The sequence below is a fragment of the Meles meles genome, chromosome 15, assembly GCF_922984935.1.
Source record: "Meles meles chromosome 15, mMelMel3.1 paternal haplotype, whole genome shotgun sequence".
NCBI classification, from domain to species: Eukaryota; Metazoa; Chordata; class Mammalia; order Carnivora; family Mustelidae; genus Meles; species Meles meles.
In genome coordinates this window covers 7,922,272-7,940,911 of record NC_060080.1, presented here as the reverse complement: position 1 = coordinate 7,940,911, position 18,640 = coordinate 7,922,272, and the positions used below count along the sequence as shown (strand labels likewise).

At 36.3% G+C, this 18,640-nt stretch overlaps 1 protein-coding gene and 2 non-coding genes across 3 annotated transcripts in view; 2 read left to right on the top strand and 1 right to left on the bottom strand.

Moving 5' to 3' along the window:
- Positions 1-18,640, top strand: part of ROCK2 (Rho associated coiled-coil containing protein kinase 2) — a 134,588-nt gene that overhangs the window by 14,150 nt on the left and 101,798 nt on the right.
- On the top strand, positions 11,993-12,100 carry LOC123926250. The gene has a single exon (XR_006815184.1). It is a non-coding gene; the product is annotated as a U6 spliceosomal RNA (small nuclear RNA).
- LOC123926306 lies at positions 16,818-16,964 on the bottom strand. The gene has a single exon (XR_006815217.1). It is a non-coding gene; the product is annotated as a U4 spliceosomal RNA (small nuclear RNA).

Below are 18,640 nucleotides of genomic sequence, written 5' to 3'. Positions count from 1 at the left end.
TTTAGATCTATTAATTAATTAATTAATTTATTTGACAGAGAGGCAGGCAGAGAGAGAGGAAGGGAAGCAGGCTCCCTGTTGAGCAGAGAGCCTGATGTGGGGCTCAATCCCAGGACCCTGGATCATGACCTGAGCCGAAGGCAGAGGCTTTAACCCACTGAGCCACTCAGGTGCCCCTGAAATTGAAGTTTTCTGTTTAGTTTTAGTTTATGTTGCATTTTTTGAGTTTTTATGAGATAACCACAAATGGGACATTTTTGAGCAGAAAGGAAAATTTGAGGAAATAATTCTTTCAGTACTTAAGATGCTTTAATTTATAAAGGATGAATTTTTAAAAAATTGCTTGTATTGATATTTATTCTTCTAAAAGGAAAGTGCGCTGGAGGTTCCTCAGTGGCTCAGTTGGTTATGCATCTGACTCTTGATTTTGGCTCAGGTCATGATCTCAGTGTTGTGAGATTGAGCTCTGTGTGGGTTCCATGCTGCTTACAGGTCTCTCTCTCCCTCTCTTTCTGCCCCTCCCCACTCTTCTTTTTAACAACAACAACAACAAAAAAAAAATAAAAGGAAAGTGTAATAGCCCAACTGCCATGAAGTTTGAGGTCTGCGTGATCTAGTGAAATGTGTTGTTGTATATTGAAACCCTTGCAAAAATATTTCAAGTATTAAATGTGTAAACATCGGTATGATTTTGAAAAATGTTTCACCTTTTTGGGATAACTTACAGAGTTATAGTTTGTGGTACTTGAGATTTTTATATATTTAAATACATATGGCCATATTTTATTGTATTACATAGTGAATAAAGTTCAAGTTGAAGTTGGATGGTTACAAATGATGTGTTGTGTTTGACCAGTGTGCCTGTGTTGAAAGAATGAAGATTAAACATTTTTTCTGTATGAATCACTAGATTTCTCTAAGGGCCACTAACGGTCATACAAACAGCATCTTTTGGAATTAGTAAAGGCTAGAGAAAAATATATCAAAATTAATACTTTCTTTCAGAGAGGTTAGATATCAAGTCAGAATTGGGGAAATTGTGCATTAATTTAAACCATATTGTAAAATTTAACCATATAGTAGCTATTCCAAATTCAGCAGAATTTCTCTGGAATAAACAGAATATTTGGAGTTGCTTTTAAATATCTAAAGCACGAACTTTGAATTTTTGTATTGGCTTCTCAATGATTTTATTTCTCAAAATATCACTGAAATTAATGTGCAAATGAAACAAGGATGAACTTCTCTTTGAACTTTAGATGCATGGCATGATCTTAGTTGCATTACAAACATGAAAGTTTTTTTGTCTTATATTCTTTCAAAAAAGGCCATCTTAAGGAAGCTTTAATAAATGAATTGACAAAAATTTTCCTGCTGGGTTAAAATAAAAAGGAAATGCATAGATAAATTGGGAAATTTAAAAACTTAATAACAATATAGTTTATGTCCTGGCCCTTACAGGTAGTTTTATTATATTATATTATTTATTTATTTATAAGACTGATTTATTTGAGAGAGAATGAGAGTTGGGGCAGAGGGAGAGAAACTCAGACAGACTCTATGCTGAGCAGGGATCCTGACTCGGGTCTTAATCCCACTACTCTTGAGATCATGATCTGAGCCAAAATCAAGATTTGCGACTTAACTGACTGAGCCACCCAGATTTCCCTTACAGGTAATTTTAAGTTAGAAATTTTCTAATCCTTATCTGCTAAATCCGATAGCTAAGACAGTGGTTTAAAAATCTTATATATATATAAAACACTCAACTAGATATCTTTAGAAATATTGATGCCTAGTTTCCTACCAATGTAATAGGTATGTGATGTGGCCCGGAAATCAGAGTTTTAAAAGTTCCACAGATGGTTCTCAAGTGCAGGAAATTGTGGGAGCTACTGAGCTGAGAGGTGCAATATTGTAGTTTAAAGATTGGCAGAGAGGGCATTGGATTGAAAATGTATCTGAGGAAAGGAGAATATTTATATATTTATTTTTCTTTATTTATTTTTTGTGACTCACCAAGGCTTGGATGAAGTCAGAAAGTCAGAATTATCTGTTGGAAGCCAGAATCACACCCAGGGTATTTGGTAGAAATGACATCAGATCCTCTGATTTAGATGTCTGTAGTGGGGGCAGTAATTTGCTTTTGATCAAGCATCTCAGGTGATTCTGACGCAGGTTAATCTGCAGATCCACGGTTGAGAAATTTGTAGGTGTTGCTGCTTGTACTGACTGACAAAACCAAAACCAAATAGTCTCGATCCTCCTGGCACACAAAATTGTATATGTGGGAAAGGCTGGAGAATGGAGAAGTGCCAGATTTTCTAAAATCTGAAATACCAAGGGTCGTCACATTTTCTGTCTTTTTTTAGAGCTCCATAGGAATTAGACCAAGGTTTTTCTTTTTCTTATTTTAGAAGGAAATTTAATTTGCTTTGTTGAGCTTTTCTGAAGGAAGAATCAGACAAGATAGTCCAAATAGAAGTGAAAAACAATTTTTATTGTGATAAAGTATGCACAGTTTAAAATTATGATATAGAAATACTGCATCTTATCCTTTCATGAGAAATATCATCTATAGACACTTATTGACCTGGAAAATATATAATTTTGATGTTTCACATTTAATAAATGGCGACAGAAAAATAGTGACAGCCTGTTTAATCACGGACAGTTGATTTAATTCAGAAAGAAAAATTTCACTAGAAATGTATGGTCCTTCAGAACATAGCAGCTTAAGCAGCACAGTGTATGTATATCTATGAGTGTGCCTATGTTCAAAAAATAACAAAATCACACAAAAATTATTTTGTGGTCTCTTTAAAAAACAAGCAAAAAAATACAATGTAGAATATTCAAAATCTTTATGTTAAACTATCTTGAAATTTTATTTTCAGAGCAGCCTTCAAGTTATTGGTTATGTAACAGTCATCTTATTAATATGTTACTGTTTAGATTTTTTCAAATGCACATTCTTTGCAGTTATGTCTCTTCACATAATTGGAAATTAGAGACGACCAGACAGGGGCGCCTGGGTGGCTCTGTTGTTAAGCGTCTGCCTTTGGCTCAGGTCATGATCCCAGGGTCATGGGATGGAGCCCCGCGTCAGGCTCCCTGCTTGGCGGGAAGCCTGCTTCTCCCTCTCCCACTTCCCCTGCTTGTGTTCTCTCTCTCACTGTGTCTCTTACTGTCAAATGAATAAATAAAATCTTAAAAAAAAAAAAAGGAAGACCTGACAATTTTACATAGTGGATAAGTTGTCCCTATTTTTCATTTTCTCAAATAATTATATATTAGACTTCCTCTTGTGTGGCCATTTTAATTTTGGTGGTTAAGGGGGTATGTAAGTATTTAAGAAATTTGAAAACGTTTTTATTTATTGATTCTTATGATAATAGTTACGCTATTAGAGGAAAAGCAGTTGTGAGTTTTATCTTTTTTTTTCATATTTGAAATCTTTAGCAACTCACTTTTTGTAGATTTTATCTTGTAGTTAATAAAATTGGACACACTGTGGCCAAGGCATAATTAATATTTATGAGACTATAGAGTGACACACAGTATCTTTAAAGCCCTAAAGATTGGCCACAGTTTATCATTTAAAGTGTATCCATTCTTCCCAAGTTATTGCTGAATAGATAAGTAAAATGTGAAACATCCAAAACTGAGTGGTCCTTCTTTGACTGACTAATATATTTCTGCAGTTATCTTTAGAAGGTTGTTACATCTGATTTATTAACATTTCACTGGAAGTGTTTTTTCAGTTTAGAAATATTTTATAATCTGGTCATTAGAAACTGTATTCCGTAATACCTCAGCATTGCACAGGATTTTCCACTGTTTCTAAATACTTAACAAAATGCAGGTTAACTTTCGACTTCTTCATTTGTTATGTCACGTCCGTGCTAATGCAGCTCTGAGGCATTATTTCTGACTATAGCTGCAGACTATATAATTCATGATTGCAATTTAAAATGAGAGTATGAATATGTTTTGTTTTGTTAATGTTGTTATATTCTGGCTAAACAAGAATTTAGTCATAAAAGCAAGATGTTACAATGTAAAAGAATGCAAAAACTCACCTAAAGGATTTTGCTAGTTGTTCTGAGAGACAATTTTCTTTAAAAAAAAAAAAATTGTAAAATCATATATTTTTGTGAAAAGGGGGAAGCTATAAAATTAAAAAATTTTGGAGGCATTGCTGAAGACAGATTTGTTTCCCATATTTAAGACATTCCCAGAACAGACCAATGGATGATACAAATAAAACTAAATTTAGAACTAATAAAAGGAAACTCTAGTAAAAATTGGCTTATGCAATTTACTTCAGAGGGAAGTCATAAAGTAAAACACTGAATACAAGTTAATTACTCAGTTTTGCGGGGAGAGCTAGTAAGAGGGGATTTTAATGTATGGAAGTTCATCTCTTAAAATATGGAGAATGTAAGTCTCTGGCATAATATTTTATTGTGCTGGTTTTTATCCTCTTGTAAACAGAATTGTTCAGTTTGGTTCAAGTTACAACAAATCTGTGAAATGGAAGTGTAAGAATCTGGAAAGTAGCATACTTACTTCAAATCATTTTCCATAAGTAAAATTCCATTAAAATAAGTTCATAAAATGGATTCTGTTGAACCATTATTAATATATGAACAAACAAGTAAATTTCCTTAAGAATTTTTTTAAACACACACACACACACACACACACACGCACGCGCGCGCGAGTTGGGAGGAGGGGCAGAGGGAGAGAGAGATTCCCAAGCATACCTCTCTGAGTGCAGAGCCTTACCATGGGGCTCAGTTTCCTGAGTTGGAGATCACTCTCTTGACCTGGATGGAGATCAGGACCTGAGCTGAAACCAAGAATTGCATGCTTAACCGACTGAGCCACCCAGGCACCCCATGACTTGATTATTTTTAAGTGTATTTTTAAGAGAACCAGTATAATGGCAAGAACACTGGATTTGGTGTCAGAAAAGCTAAGACTGGTATTGATTAGTTAGATGTTTTATTAATTATCTTCTTGACTTTAATAATTTGTAAGACCTGTATCTGTCTACCTCAAGGAGATGGGAAGATTAAATCCATTGGGAAGCTAACCCTGTGTATTAGTGTTCTGTAAACTGTACAGAACTTAAGCTTGTTTACAGAGAGTTGAAGAACTATCTGTAAAATAGTCTAAATTATATATGTCTGTAAGTGTCTTCAAAAGGATTTGTGCATACAGAATCCGTCTCCTGGTGTTAACTTGTTTTTCCCAAAAATGGTAGCACGTTATTTGGCAACTAATAAGCTCTCTAAAGTACTAAACTACTGAATAGAAAATTAGTTAGCATATTTATTTTTTTAATTCAACTGAGGATAGTTTCATTCGGTGAATATTTGTTTTTAATTCATTTTTGGGTTTATAGTCCAGGTATCGATTTTTTCCAGCTAAGATATAGTATTTTCTTTTCTTTATTTTTTTAAGGTATATTCTTTTAGAGTTGGTATGATGCTGAACTATGAAAACAGAGTCTGATGTTCTTATGTGATGTTAAATTTCAGAAATCCTGATATGAATATTAGGAAAAGTCATGACATAATTTTTAAGCCTTTGCGTTATTCACTTGCAAAAATGTTAATCACCCTTTATGTAAACTTTAAAGGAGCCTTTAGGTATTACCAGCAGTTTTTATCTGTGGCTTAAATTTAGCAACTTTGGGCCTACTTTTAGTAACAAAAGTGAGCGGAGGCACAATTTTCGAAGAATGGTTTAGAAGATAAATAGCAGGTATTATGCTGTATGACCTCTGGTACAGATTCTGGTCTTTAGGGATACCAGGGCAATTATAATTTAATCATGTAGAAAAATTTAAAAGTAGCATAATAATATATGTTGTGATCATTCTGTGTTGATGGCTACTGTGATCAGTAACTAGTTAATTTCCTTGGATCATATAATTTCCAAATTTCCCAGTTTAGGGGTTTAGGATCTGGCTAACAGAATAGGCTAACTTAAGTCTATTGTCAACTCTTTAACAACCTCATGGAGTAAGAATTTGTACTTTTACAGACCAGAAACAACGAATTAGTATCCAGGCATAATTAAAATGAATATGGGGAGAAGTTTGGATGGGGATAGCCACTGTTAGGGTTGATACATTATATATACATTGTATATATATGTATATGTATGTATATACTATATATATATATATATATATATATATATATATACATACATTATATACTTTCCCTGTTGTGGCATTTAAGAATTAAGAAATGAATTTTATCTACTTCTATTCTTTTTTTTTTTTTTAAATCTCAGTAGTTTTTCTATATTTCTAATAGAGAGATTGTTTGCTATCTTGTGGTTGGTCTCTTGTGCTCAGGTGCGTATCCCTCTCTCTCCTCCACTAGAAGTAAAGGGAAGGGGTTTTTGAAGGGCCCCAGGATCAGGGGACAATAGCAGGGGAAAGTCTTCTTTTAATTTTTTTTAAGTCATCTCTACACCCAGCATGGGGCTCAGTCTCACAACCCTGAGATCAAGAGTCAGACGCTTGCCTGATTGAGCCAGCCAAGACCACTAGCAGGAAAAAGCCTTGATGGGATATATGGCGCAGATAATGGGCATCGGGGAAGTAGATTTATCTTCCGAGATGTGAAAAGGAAGAGAGTGAGCGGGACCAGGGATAGAGGCAATCATCCTTCCACCAATAACAATAAATATACCATCCTCTTTTATTTATATTCTGTCTCTGTCTCTAACGGGAATGCTACCTCTTGTTCTCTGCTTTGTCAACTTGAAAAACCAAACAAAACAAATTCCATTTTTTTCTTTTAAAGATTTTATTTATTTTTTGACAGAGAAAGACACAGTGAGAGAGGGAACACAAGCAGAAGGAGTGGGAGCGGGAGAAGCAGGCTTCCCTCGGGGCAGAGAGCCTGATGCGGGGCTGGATCCCAGGACTGTGGGATCATGACCTGGGCTGAAGGCAAATGCTGAATGATTGAGCACTCCAACAAACTTCATTTTGAAAATTAAAAAAGTAATACATGCCTATTTAAAAGATTAAAAATTACAGAAGTGAATATAAAATATAAGTACTCTCTTAGCCCTTTCTCCTTGATCTCAGCCTTCTGAAACAGCCACTTTACAACACATCAGTGTATCACTTTCCTCGTATGCATTAACAGTGTATACATATAACGGTGGTGTATCATTTTCCTTTTTTCCTTGCATATAAAAAGTAGAAATACGTATGGGCTTTTTTTAAATAACCAAAATGCATCTGTATCATAGCTGTTGTTTTGTATTTGCTTTTTTAATTTATTTGGAGGCCATCCAGTCGGAATTTATGACTCATTTAGTTCTTTTTGGGAGTATTGCATTTTCTGGATTTGCCATAATTATTTTACTATTTCAGTATTAATAGACATTTTTGTTGCTTTATTATAAACATTGCGGTGAACATCACTAATTTTGTGCATATATGTGAATATTTCTGTAGATTTCTGGAAATGGGATTGTTAAAGCATGTACACATTTAAAATTCCAAAATAATCCCAACTGTGATGAGAATACACACATTCCCTTACTTTTGCTGGGTAAATATTATCAGCCTTTTTCCTTAGTTGCCAGTCTCATAGGTGAGAAAAAGCCAGTATCTCCTTTTGTTTTTTATGTGCATTTCAGTATTTGATTACTAATGAGATTGAGCACTTGTTAGTCATAGTTTTAATTCTTTTAAAAGATCCACATCAAATGTATTTGCTCTGTGAAGTCGTCTGTAATTCCTCCTCATCCCTTTCCCTGACTCTGGGCAGTGGCTCTTCTCTTCTCTGCTCTTACAGTACTCTCTGTTGTAAGTGATTAGAATCATTGCGTATTATGATTATTTACTTATTATTTATCAGACCATGAGCTCCCCTACAGTTGTGACCATGTAGTAGTCATTACTTTTTCTAACTTTTATATCATGGCTTATTGGAAATTTGGGAATTAAACCTAGTTTTTAGGGTAACGGGGCATAAATGCTTTAAAGATAATTTCTTTTTTGGGGGCACCTGGGTGGTTCAGTGGGTTAAAGCCTCTGCCTTCGGCTCCGGTCATGATCCCAGAGTCCTGGGATCGAGCCCGAGTTGGGCTCTGCTCAGCAGGGAGCCTGCTTCCTCCTCTCTCTCTGTCTGCCTCTCTGCCTACTTGTGATCACTTTCTCTCTGTCAAATAAATAAATAAAATATAAAAAAAAGATAATTTTCTTTCTTGTTTTATTGAGATGTAATTGATGTACAGCACTATATAAATTTAAGATATACAGCATAATGGCTGGACTTAAGTATATTGCAAAATAATTACCACAATAAGTTTAGTTAACATTCATCACCTCATATAGTTACATGGTAGTCATATTCATGTCTCTGCCCAGTGACTAGCACAGAGCCTATAGCATTTAGTGTGTGTTTGTAAAGTTTTATCAAATGGCTAGTCTGATTCCCAACTGGAAGTCTATATGTAAGGTTTGTTGCTTTCTTTTTTGGAGTAGGGTGAGGATTGGTTCTTAATGATAATGGTTCTAATACACCCTTTTATTTTACAAATGAAGAGTTAAGTCTAAAAGAGGAATATCTTATGTGGTTAATGAGATATTTTTATTTTTTATCATACCCTACTAGGTATTTTGAAACAGTGTAGCTCCAAACAGGGTTATTTCTAATCAAAGATGAATATTGATTTCTACTATCTAAGATAGATGGTGAGCTTTTCTCAGTTCTTACAGACTAAGCCTAGCAAATGGGGCTTTTGCCTGATAGTCTTAGCATGTAGCCTGAAACCCATATAAATTATCCAAACTTCATTTGGCTCTTTCCAAAGCGTTAGGATTCTTACGACACACTAGACATAGACTTTTCTAATTGCAGGCACTGGCTAACCTCTCAGAGATATGGTGTCTTTTCTTTTAGAGAACTCTTGAAACCTGTCCTCTTAGCCATCTTTCCATGAAGTGATCCCACCAAATGTAGTCACATGATTATTGCCTTTTCCTGCCCAAGATACAAGTCATTATACATATCTCTTCTCATGCTTGTTCTCTCACCTGTTCTTCCCCTCGTTTTCAGACATTTCTTACCCTTGTTCTAGGGTTAAACATAATCACTTGCATCTTCAAATTCTTTACTGGATGTTACTTTTATCTTTAAGTAACACCACTATCTTCCTCCTTGGGAAAGTCCTCTCTAGTGGAACTTGTACCTTCCTTTAGTCTCTACGGGTCCCAGTTGTAAGAAAATATAAGAGGTGGTTTCCGTCTTACTTTGCACTACAAGTGCCTATAAGACCTTCCTGTTAAAATTGCTGTTGCTGAGTCTCACATCTGCTTGCTCATTGAAGACATAGCCTTCTGACTCACAGACTTCCTTTCCATGCAGGTTTGTGCGATCGTTCTAGGTGAATTCAGTGTTTATATGAACAGAGTAGCCAGGACCCTGGCTTCACAGTTTTCCTCATCTCTAGTGTAGATTCACTTAACTCAATTACTTTCTCCCAAGAAACTACTTTGGACCTTAGCATTACTATTCAAACATCTTGTTCCTGAGCTCTTATCCTTTTATTAAACCTATTCATTGATGCTTTTGACATCTGCGGTTCCTTGACACCTCTCTCCACCAAATGCTTCCTTTATAAGCAGGCAAGAATCCATCGCCCATCACTTCAGACCTCTTGCCAGAATTCTCAATTTCCTTGCCTTGTTGAATTTCTATCCTATGCATTTGCACCTAGATTTTGGATCAGTGTGTCTCTGGCCTATATAATTACTAATTATAACTGGTACTGTGAATTCATGGTTTCTCTTTCTTTAAGAGCTTTCAGCATGGCAGAGCAATTCTGTCATTCTCCATAGGGTCCGTTTTAAACATTCTTTTCTTTCTTTGAGCAAAGTATGCTCCACAGATGGTCTTCTCACTTCATGAGAAAATAGAAGCCATCAAAAGGAGATCCCTTAATTTCCCATTATTTGACTCACCAGTTTATCTCTTCTGTACCATTTGTTCTTCCTTTTCCTTCTGTTTTCAGTGGATGATGTGTCCATCGTTCTCTCTCACACTGATTCTCCAACCGTGCTTTGGATCTCATTATCTCCTTCTGTTGGTTAATTTTGTTTGTCTTTCATCTTTCTCTTAATTTGGATTCTTTTTCATTTGGCTAAACTTCTTCAAATGTCTCACCTAAAACAAAAAACTAAATGACTCCTAGAAAGAAGTCTCAATTCTTTTTTTTTTTTTAAGATTTTATTTGACAAAGAGATCACAAGTAAGCAGGGAGGCAGGCAGAGAGTGAGGGGGAAGCAGGCTCCCCGCTGAGCAGAGAGCCCGATGTGGGGCTCTATTCCAGGATTCTGAGATCATGACCTGAGCTGAAGGCAGACGCTTTAACCCACTGAGCCACCCACGTGCCCAAGAAATCTCAATTCTTTCTACCTTTTGTCCCTCTCCTCACCAGCAAAACAAACTGCTGTCTCACTTTCTGTTCATTCCTCAGTACACCAGAATCTCCCTCCCATCCTGTCCCATCGCTGACACTGCTCACTTGATTTCCTTGCTGCTAAAACTATCATTTTATTGAATGTTCAGAAGTACTTGACACTTCTCAAATTGCTCTCTTGGCTTCTATGACAGTACTCAGAGCATCTCCAGCTGTTTATCTCAGGTTCCTTTGTTTTCTCTTCCTCTGCTAAATGGGATTCTTGCTCACTTAGTATTTTTTTTATTCATTCTTTGCTACCTTCTTAAGCTTGTGTCTATTTCTAGGACTTCATCATCTATATGTTGATGATTTTGATTTTTCTACCTGAAAGCTTCCCTCTGAGCTTTAGACTCATACGTCAGCTAGCTGCCTATGAGTCATCTCCTCTGAGATATACCACAGATACTTCAGGATCAGTGTATCTACAGCAAAATTATTTTATCCCCCTTTGCTTTCAGAACTCCTTCATTTCCTATGATTAGTGATTCCGCGATCCATCTGGCTTGAATCGAGCCAGAAATCTGGCTATTTGGGAATCTGTCATTTTTGACTTCACGTTCAGTATCACTAGATTCTGTCAGTGTTACGTCCAACATGCGATTCATTTCCCTCCCATCTGACTGCTGCTTTCCCACTTCGGGTGACCATCACATTTTTCTGTGGTTGTTGCGGTATGCTCTTCCCTGTTCTTTCCTAACCTCCTATCTGTTTTCTACTCTCCAACCGAACTACTTATTATAAGATGCAGATCTAATCCTATTATTCCCCAACTTAAAGTACTTAAATAACTGATTTCCCATTCATTCAGGGAAAATTTCAAAATAGTAATAATTTCTCACAAGATTGTTAATGACCTGACTTCTGACTTTTCCAGCCCTATCTCTTGTAACTTCACTTCTTCCTCCCAAATGCTACCCATATTAAATAACTTCATTTGAAGCTGCTTTCTTCTCATTGCCAGGCTTTTTTTTTTTTTAAACATGTCGGTTTCTCTGCCTGGAATGAAAATACTAACTCCCCAAATATTACTGATATGCAGTGTATGGAAATACTTTTGCCTCGTTGTACTCAGTTTGGTTTGAACTCAAGACTTTTAATGGAGAAGACAAATATGTATTTACAATGACATTTTTAAGAAACTGACCTGGTTACGTATTTAATTATGATGGATGGATGGTTTATAGAACTCAAAAGAGGATTTCCTTAGAGGAGTGTTCCAAGGAGTGGTTGCCACTGTGAACTCATGCTTCCTGTGAGATTTCTGTTGTGAGAAGTGTGTATAAAATATGGTTAATGGAAAATGGTGATACAAATGCTGTATATAAAACTTCCTTTAAACTGTAGAAGATATTTTAAACTCTTTTTTAAATTCTTCGTGATAAGCACTTGAAGCTTAGCAATTGAATAGTATCTTTTTCTGATATCTCATTAAAGTTATTATCAACATCAATAATAGTAATATCATTAGCAAGACATAGTTCTCGTGCTTGCTTCAGCAGCACGTATACTAAAATTGCAACAGTACAAAGATGATTTAGCATGGCCCCTGCTCAAGGATTACATGCAAATTCGTGAAGCACTCCATATTTTTTATATATATATATATATATATATATATATATATGTTATTCACCTGAAACTAATAGAACACTATCTTAACTGTACTGGAGTTAAAAAAAGAAAAAAAGACATGTAGTAGTTCTCACTGTGTGCCATGCACTGTTCCGAAGTGCTTTATTAATTTGTTAGATTTTTGTTCAATTTTTCTGGTCACATCAAAATGACATGTTCTTTAATAATATTCTCTTTAGAGATACTTAATTTCAGACATTTAAAAAATATTATGACCCCCTTCTAAGCAGAAGAGTTAGTTGCCCATTTTTTGCAGACATAATGAAAAAATATGTTACTTGTGTTGAGATCATATTAAAGTAAAAATGTCCGAGTAGCCTGTATTTATCAGTATAATCTAACAAATTCTTTCAGTAAAAGTTTTATTTATTCTGTAGTGGAAAGATTTAGAATCAGCATTTTTCTGTGTTGTCTCATATGATAGAATACCTAGCATGAAGCCCAATGTGGGCTTGAACTCAAAACCTTGAGATCAAGACCCGAGCTGGGTCAAGAGTGAGATGCTTGACCCACTGAGTTACTCAGGGTACCCTCTTTTCTTATTATTATGGTTATTTCTTAAAGCAAAAACTGGAAGCTCTGTGTAAGAAATTGGTAACCATTATTTTTGGACAAGCTGAATAGATACTTTAGAAAAGTGATTAATACAAAATGTTCTAAACATTGAAAGGATTTCAGATTTTAGAGTATCTTTTAAATCTGATTTTTTAACTTATTCTCCCCAAAATCTTCTTAGGTTCAGGTTGAGCTTCTGTAAAAGTGAGTTGTGGGGTTTTACTCTTTCTTTTTCTTTTCTTTCTTTTCCTTTTTTTTTTTTTTAAGATTTTATTTATTTATTTGACAGAGAGATAGCACAAGTAGACAGAGCGGCAGACAGAGGGAGAGGGAGAAGCAGGCTCTCCGCTGAGCAGGGAGTCTGGTGCAGGACTCGATCCCAGGACTCTGGGATCATGACCTTAGCTGAAGGCAGCCGCTTAACCAACTGAGCCACCCAGGTGCCCCTTAATCTTTCTTAATTATTTTTTTGTCTCCACGTGGAGAGATTAATTAACTATATGATCTACCCTTACTGGAGGTCTGCAGTGTGATAGACAATTCAAGAACAGTACATTAGCTAACGATCACTTTTTATGTGTAAGTCTTTCAAGGGCTTGTGTGGAACATTTGAATATGAATGTTGTGAAATTCTGCAAATTAATAAGCTTACGATGATGAATCTGCAGTCTCAATCCATGTGTCTATTTCCCTTCTTAGCATGACTTTTTTTTTTCCCCTCCACTGCTGGTGATGGGGCAGCATTTCTCCCAAATTATTGAAAAGGATTACTATAAGGAGAGCTGCTGTTATTCTTCCTCTCAGACTTGTTGCTGTCAGACTGCAGGGTAGCTCAGTGGTGCATTTAAATTGTGGTATCTTTGGGGCACCTGGGTGGCTCAGTTGGCTAAGTGTCTGCCTTCAGCTTAGGTCATGATCTGAGGGTCTTGGGATTGAGCCCTGCATTGGGCTCCCCGCTGAGCAGGGGAGCCTGCTTCTCCCTCTTGTGCTCCCCTTGCTCATGTTCGCTCTCTGTCAAATAAATAAATAAAATCTTAAAAAAAAAAACACCAAATTGTGATATCTTCAATTCTTCTCTCATATGTCTGGGTGAATAAAAAGGAAATTAGTAGTCATGTCTTGAGATGATGGAGGCTTCTACCATTTATTTACTTTTGGATAGTGGAATTAGGGCAAGGTTGGTGATGATGATTAAGAAATTACAGTATCGGGGCGCCTGGGTGGCTCAGTGGGTTAAAGCCTCTGCCTTTGTCTCAGGTCATGATCCCAGAGTTCTGGGATCAAGTCCCGCATCGGGCTCTCTGCTCTGCGGACAGCCTGCTTCCTCCTCTCTCTCTCTGCCTACTTGTGATCTCTGTCTGTCAAATAAATAAATAAAATCTTAAAAAAAAAAAAAGTGGTTCCCCCTGCTATCCTCTCTCAGAGCAACTTACACTTTAAAAAAAGAAAGAAAGAAAGAAAGAAATTACAGTATCTTTAATTTTTTATTTTTTGTCTTAAAGGAGATGATGGAGGCCTCTACCATTTATTTACTTTTGGATAGTGGAATTAGGGCAAGGTTGGTGATGATGATTAAGAAATTACAGTATCTTTAATTTTTTATTTTTTAAAGATTTTATTTTTCAGAGAGAGAGAGAAAGAGCACAAGCAGGGGGAGCAGCAGTCAGAGGGAGGGACACTCTTGCTGAGCAAGGAGTCCAGTGTGGGACTTGTTTCCAGGACCCTGGGATCATGAGCTTAGCCAGAGGCAGATGCTTAAGTGACTGAGCCACTCAGGTGTCCCTACAGTATCTTTATTGTTAAACCAATTCTTTAAAAGATTTCATTTATTTGAGAGAGAAAGAGCACGTATGTGGGCATGCACAGTGGGGAGGCACCTAGGGAGAAAGAATTGTTAAGCAGACTCCTCATGGAACTCAGAGCCCAACACGGGGCTGAAATCATGACCTGAGCCAAAATCAAGAGTTGGACACTTAACTGACTGACCCACGCAGGTACCCCAAGAAAATATAGTATCTTTTTTATTTTTTAAGATTTTGTTTATTTATTTGAGAGAGAGAGAGAGCTTGAGCCAGGTTGAGGGGGTGGGGGGCGTGGTGTGCAGAGGGAGAGGGAGAAGCAGACACTTTGCTGAGCAGGGAGCCCAGTGAGGTTCGATCCCAGGACCCAGAGATCATGACCTGAGTTGAACGTATACCCTTAACCAACTGAGCCAGCAAAACAAAGTATCTTTAAAGCCCATTAGTGTAGATAGTGTCTGCTGATCATTAGACTAAGTTAGGGGGGGAATGGAATGTATAACCCAGGAAAGGGGAAACGAACTCAACAATTGGTGGTATCCCATTAGAAAACTTACAATTTTTTTTTTTAAACTTTCTACCATGTGTAAGATAACATTTGAGACATAGTCTAGGTACTTGTAAGAAGTCATAGTTTATTTGGGAAGATAAAGTTTACTGTCAAATGGGAAGTTAAATGATGAAGAGCAATAAATGCAGTAATATAAAAGAGTGCCTTAGTTGCTATTTTCAGAGCAGTAGGTTGTGATTACCATGAATTAAGAAAAGGTAGGGGGTCACAGGACATTGAAAATAGTAGAAAAGCATTATGAAAGACCAGGGACTTGATTTGCATGTTGGAAGATGGTAATGATGACGATGGTGATGACAATAAGGATAGCAGCAAACTTACCTATTGTCTCTGGTGGTTGTATATATATTATTCCATCTGCTTCTCCCTAAAGCCCTTTGAAATAGCTTCTGTTACTTTCTTGTTCTTACTGTTGAGGAAACTGGGATTCTGCCTTATGTCTCCACATTCTTTGAGTAGGCTACACTGCATTTCATGCAGTAGGATGGTACTAGATGGTGAGGAATAGGGAGGATAATCTTTTGCCTTAACTGGTAGTGTGGAACTTGTGTAGGCCTTTCGAATGGCCTATTTCATTATATCTCTGAAGAAAAAACAAGCTTTTATCCAGACCACAGATAAAGTGTATTTTCAGTAACGAAGATTTAAAAACCTACATAAAAGATTTTTTTTTTTTTAAAGATTTTATTTATTTATTTGACAGAGAGAGAGATCACAAGTAGGCAGAGAGGCAGGCAGAGAGAGAGGAGGAAGCAGGCTCTCCGCGGAGCAGAGAGCCCGACGCAGGGCTCGATCCCAGGACCCTGAGATCATGACCCGAGCCGAAGGCAGCGGCTTAATCCACTGAGCCACCCAGGCACCCCCATAAAAGATTTTTTTAAATTAAAAAAAAGAACACCTGTTTTAACCTTTTGAATAGATTTTTTTTTTTTAACTTGCGTCATTTTCATCATATTGTTTTAGGACATTTGAGAAAAATGTCTAATGAGAAGAATATATAACTGTTTTGCATTTAACAATTTTTGGTACTAAATTATTTAGAAAATTAAATGGAAAATTTACAGAAGGGATTGTTGAAAATTGTTAAAAAACAGTGACATTGGATTAAAACAAATCAAAGACCTAGTCATAACCTTGTATTTGTATGTGTGTGTAAAATTTTATAGGACCACCAAAAAAATACCTGTATAGATGATTGAAAAGTATTGACATGGTGTGTGTTAATGGAGGTATCTTTAGAGAACAATCAGCAGCGTATAATGAAATAGTTAAAATTGTTTGGAATATAAACATGGAATTGTTTCATTGTATATGGAATTTTGAAAAGTACCATGCTCTGTCATCAAAGCACATCAACTGCTTTAGCTGGGAAACTCCTCCCCCCATATGTATTATGAACATTGTTTTTTTGGAAAAAAACTTTTTTTTAAAGATTTTATTTATTTGTCAGAGAGAGAGAGAAATAGAGAGTGAGCACAAGGAGGGAGAGTGGTGGGCAAAGGGAGAGGCAGGCTCCCTGCTGAGCAAGGAGTCCAATGCAGGACTCGATCCTGGCACCCTGGTATCATGACTGGAGCTGAAGGCAGACGTTTCACCAGCTGAGCCACCCAGGCGTCCCTATGAATGTTTCTTTTGATAACATTTCTTCCTTCGTAGAAGTAATTACCATTTAATAAAGGCAGTATAGCAAGGTGTTCAAGGACTCAGGCTCTGGAGTCATACTTGGGTTTATTTTCTTGTCCTTAACTGTGTCCCCTTATGATTTGCTTAACATTTGAACCTATCAGTAAAATGGAGGATAATAATAATACTTCCTTTATAAAGTTGTTAAGTTTAATTAGCAATAATCGCGCCTCGGATAAACCTCATTGGCTACGATACTGCCACTGCGCAAAGCTTAAAGTTGTTAAGTTTAAATGATGTAATCTAAAGCACATAGTGATAGACGTGTTGTAAGCCTTCAACAAATGCCGGGTTTGTTTGTTTATTGTTATGGTAAAAAATGCATAATATATGATTTACCATCTTATCCATTTCTGAGTATACAGTTTAGTAGTGTTAAATATATTCACACTGTTTTACAACCAAGATCCATGACTCTTTTCATCTTGTGAGACTCTAAACTCCATACCCATTGTAGGGCACCTGCTGGCTCAGTGGATGGAGTATGGGACTCTTGATCTTAGGGTTGCGGGTTCCAGTCCCCCACTGGGCATAGAGATTACTTGAAATAAAATCTTAAACAAAGAAAACAAAACTCCATATGCATTAAAGAACAATTCTTCATTCCCTCCTCCCCTAGCCCTGGAAACCACCCTTCTGCTTTCTGTCTCTATGAATTTGACTATTCTAGGTACCTTATATATGTAGAATTTTATAGTATTTGTCTTATGGTATTTGTCAAAAGGCTTATTTCACTTAGCATAATGCCCTCAAGGTATCTATATTGCAGCATATGTTAGCATTTCCTTCTTTTTCAAACCTGGGTAATACTCCGTTGTGTTTATATACAAAGTTTTGTTTATCCATTTACTTGTAGATGGACGTGGGTTGCTTCCACCTTTTGGCTGTCATGTATGATGCTGCTATGAACACGGGTGTACAAATATTGGAGACCCTGGTTTCAGTTCTTTTTAGTGTATACCCGGAAATGGATTTGCTGGATCATATGATAACTCTACTGTTAATTTTTTGAGGAACTACCAGGTTGTTTTCCATAGTGGCTGTACCATTTTACATTCCCATCAGCAGTGCACAAGGATTTCAGTCTCTCTACATCCTTGCCAATATTTATTATTTTAAGGGTTTGGTTTGTTTTTTTTTTTCATAGTGGCCATCCTAATAAGTATAAGGTTCTTCTCATTTTTATTTTTCTTCTGGTTATAGGCTTAAATTGTTCTTCTTTCTCAGATTTTTCCTCAGGAAGTTTAAATTACTGAATTTAGATATTTTCTTTCCTAAGTTTGCATTTTTTGGTGTAAATTTCTCTTTACTGCTTTTGCTGCCACCCACAAATTTTGATAAGTTGTAATTTCATTTTTATTTAGTGACACTTAAGTTTTGAAAGGTGTTTTTCCTGTATATAGTATTCTAGGCGGATAGTTGTTTTTACTTTTGGGACTTTAAATACCTTGCTTCACTATCTTTGACTTTCACTATTTTGACTTCACTATCTTTGACTTTGACCCCCCCCCCCCCCCCCGAGTTTGTTTTTCTAACTGTCTTTAATCAGTTTGATATGCCTGTTGTTGTTTCCTTCATGCTTCTTGTTTTTAGCTTTGGTTGAGCCTCTTGATCTGTATATTTTTATTTTTTATCAAGTATACAGAATTTCTAGCCCTTATTTCTTCACATGTTTTCTTTTTCCGTCTCTGGTGACTTTTCAGTTATGTACATTATGTTGGTCTGCAACTTACTGAGAGTCCATCTACATCTTTTGGTTTTCTTTTCCCCTCTGTGTTTCATTATAGATAATTTCTGTTGCTATGTTTTCAAGTTCTGTTGTCTTTTCTTCTATAGTTTCTAGTCTTCTGTTGGTCCCATTCAATGTATTTTTCATCTCACAAATTATATT